This window comes from Morone saxatilis, unplaced genomic scaffold (genome assembly GCF_004916995.1).
Source record: "Morone saxatilis isolate NCDOM2014 unplaced genomic scaffold, NCSU_SB_2.0 Contig0, whole genome shotgun sequence".
Taxonomy (NCBI): domain Eukaryota; kingdom Metazoa; phylum Chordata; class Actinopteri; family Moronidae; genus Morone; species Morone saxatilis.
The window spans coordinates 9,264,160-9,267,624 of NW_023339650.1; the positions used below are offsets into that span (position 1 = coordinate 9,264,160).

The 3,465-nt window shown below is 43.9% G+C and overlaps 2 protein-coding genes across 3 annotated transcripts in view; one reads left to right on the top strand and one right to left on the bottom strand.

The window, feature by feature from the left end:
• The window catches only part of armc3 (armadillo repeat containing 3), a 12,926-nt gene extending 10,385 nt beyond the window's left edge, over nucleotides 1-2,541 (bottom strand). Inside the window, exon 1 of the mRNA XM_035653981.1 lies at nucleotides 2,187-2,541. The gene's annotated coding sequence lies outside the window, so the exon portion shown is untranslated. The remainder of the gene's footprint in view (nucleotides 1-2,186) is intronic.
• pip4k2aa (phosphatidylinositol-5-phosphate 4-kinase, type II, alpha a) overlaps nucleotides 1-3,465 on the top strand; it is a 28,077-nt gene that overhangs the window by 1,572 nt on the left and 23,040 nt on the right. The gene's annotated exons all lie outside the window — the stretch shown is intronic.

Below are 3,465 nucleotides of genomic sequence, written 5' to 3' on the forward strand. Positions count from 1 at the left end.
CACACGCACTAAGATTCACCCTCGCTGTCTTGTTATAATACACACTTAACTCGTGCTTTACTCAGCTTGCTTCTAATAACCATGACAGTAAAGGATAACAAAAGAGCAGAGCAGTGAGCGAGCAGCACTCATTTATTCCTTCACTATAGATAGATATACTTTATTAGATATACTTTATTGATCCCAAGCTGGGAAATTGCAGATCTGTCTGTTTCTGTTAGTATGTAATTGTTGTAAAAGATGGCAGCAGTATAGTTTATAAAACAGAGAAGAGTCCTTTGAAGCAGCGGTTAGCACATTAATTGATCATTTTAATGCTTTAAGACTAGTTCGATTACACGTCGTCTGCACATCAGTGTTGATTTGGTTTTAAGTCAACGGTCAATGCTCGTACAAAAACAGCCTGATTATAAGGAAATACACATTTTGTGAACATCTGTAGCTAAAGTAAGCTCAGTAAATGCTTCTACTAAAGTTATGTCAAGGTTGTCAGCCTTCTCACTTTCCTATACACTGTGTGCTACGTCTGACGTCATCTTTTTGGTGTTTAACTACCATTTCTTCTTGTTGAAGCAGTTCCCTTTGACATGTTAAATAACACTGCAGTTTTTGACTAATGTTCCTGCGCAGAATAATTTGAGCTACTTGTTTGTTTCGTGTTGCTTTGAGAATCTGTTTTGTCTCACTCCACGTCTCTGTATTGTTAACGACGGGCTCGTCACCTACCGGCTTTGTCAAATTAGACAGCAGCATTTGATTTTGGGGGGCCGAGTGTTCAGGGTTAGTGTGGATTATGCAGTCTGTAGATATGTGGGGCCAAGACAGCTAAAGACCCAGAGCGGTGATTCTGTATCTAAGCTGTAGTCTGTCGATAGATTACAGTCACCTGGCTTCGGTGTTAAGTCTGAGGGGCGGTAAAGACGTTTGCTCCACGCAGTCCTGACTGATCGTCCACCTGACGTCCCTGTGAAAGATGAATTGATACACTACCCCGGTCCACTTTAGTTGACACGCCGTTTATTCAGATATGGGTCCGTACCTAACAGAGCACACACCCTTTCGTGGTATAGTTATGTTCTACAGTTACCTTTACGAGTTTGGAGAATCTACATGTTCAAACTGTCTCTTGGATTTCACAACACGGAGCTGCCGCCAGCACATTTCCTTCTTATGCCATATCTTATGTTATCTCAGAGCATCGGCCGCATAAAGAAGACATTCACTACCAGGTCAGACTGTGAGTTCATACCGGAGGGGGAGAAGGTTAATGTAAGGTTGTTTACAGCACGGACACGGCAAAGGAATGAATAAAGGGAATGCAACCAGACTGCAGAGGCAACATGCAAACACACGCACCCCCCCCATCGCCTGTCAGTCGAAAGCCTCCACAGAAGAGCCAAAGAGATATATATTTATATATTTATATATATTTAAATGCAGTGCCAAGGTGCATAGAAATGAATGAGACGTTTAAAAGGCTCAGGACATTCAGCGTACGTCACCAGTGGTCGTGTTGCGGCTGAGAAAAGACAGCGCTGTGCGTTTTGAAGCTTTCTGAAAATAACCGGCGTTGACAGGTAGCCCGTTTTTACGTTAATCCTAATACTCTGAAATGTTGCTTCGTCCCTCGGAGCCTGAATAGGTTACGTAGCTCATGAAATGGATTGAGGCCAGAGCTGAAGTGTTTATTTTTTTTTTTTCACTGGATGTCCGTTGTAACCACCGAGGCTCAGTGGGAGTCGACAACATCTACCTCAAAGCATCTCCTGGCTCTAAGTCTGCATGGCATTAACAGCTGTTGTCTCTCTCTCTCTCTCTCTCTCTCGTGCTGCACCTCGTGGTCTACATGTTATTATAATCAAAGTGTATCCTGAAAATTAGCGTCTTCCCCCCTTTAAAAGTGGCTTCCTGCGTCATTTAACACAAGTCTGTCACACACATGCTGGAAATGTGCTGACATGAACAAAACACAGACTAAGCATAATTGTAGCTCGCAGGATTTTGCCAATATCATGTGACACGCTGAATATTCTTCATAGGTTGGATCACAGACTATTGCGGGGTTGATTGCCATGGATTTTAATGTCCGACACAGACACAACGAGCTGACCCTAAAGACGTTTCACGGTGCTGAACACCTCGTGTCAGGAGTTTTGTTTCTGCGTGGAAAATGGATCAGAACCTACCCGATGTGTGAATCTGAAAAGGGGATGTAGTCCTCCTGTGTCGTCTCTCACTTCTTTCTGTAAGCCCCTGGGCTCGACTCTCGTGTGTCATTGGTCAGAGAGCTGCACTGCACACAGCTCAAGGCTCCTACGTCCAGCAGCTCTTGTAACACATTTGTCTTTATTAGTGTTATGAAGTACAGAGCTGCTGTTAGTTTATCAGTTTTCTCTCTTTTCGTACAAATATATAATGAGAAAAACTGTGTTGAGATTTGTCAAGATGTCGTATAGTTCAGGGAAATATTATGCAAGTTTGAAGTGTTTCCGTCCCTTTTTATGTCGGGCTTCCTTAGGCTTTACTTTATGTTTTTCTTAGTGCTGTTTCTTTCTTTCAGTACCTCCATTAAACTCTCCCCATCCTGCAGCTTCAGTCACTATTTCTGTCATTGCCCCTTCCTCCTCATGTCATCTTGTCTCTCTGGCTCACTTTCCTCCCCAGCGCCGTCCCTCTCTCCTTTCTTTGCCTCACTGTGACTAAGAGTAGCTCTGTCTGGTTCTGTGGGTTGCATAAAAGAGAAAACTCTATAAATATCCGCAGGAGTGACCTACAGCTAATATGTGTGATGAAGAAGACAGAAAGGCTGGAGCCGTACAACCTGAGGCAGTGGCCGACGGAGGAACTCATGGAAACGTCTTGTGGTTTCTGTTCCAGCGTCTCCAAAAACCTTCAAACAAAACATTTTCTTTTATGTTCGCTCCTGCATGCAAACGTGTGAGCACATGCCTCCTTGTGTGTTGGTTGTGCGTCCGTCAGCACAGAGCGCGTCAGAGAGAGTTACGTGTTGCTGAGCAGCTTGATTCCCCCAGCAGCACCGGCCATATACCATAAGCCTCTATATCCTTTAATAGGCAGCAGCAACGGAGCAACGCTGAGCTGTGTGTGTTGATGACAACTATAATTCATGTGTTACCTGTTTCCACCCTACATGTAGCATTTCAACATGGAGGTGCTGACACTGAGTAATAACTGTGTTAACTATACCCTGTGTAGTCTCGTGTGGTCTTTCCAATCTTAAATCAGGCACTGAAGTGGTGTGATTGAGTGACTGACACCGACTAAAATAGACTCCAATGAGCCGTCGGTGTCTGATGTGAAGTCAGGGTATGACTATAAGCTTTTAATTTCCCTGCAGGACTCTGACTCAGGTAGTTTGTTGCATTTGAAGGCCCTGTTTTTCTCTCTGTAGTGTACCCGTTGCACTAGAGCTGCTCGATGGTGGAAAAAATCATAATCACGATT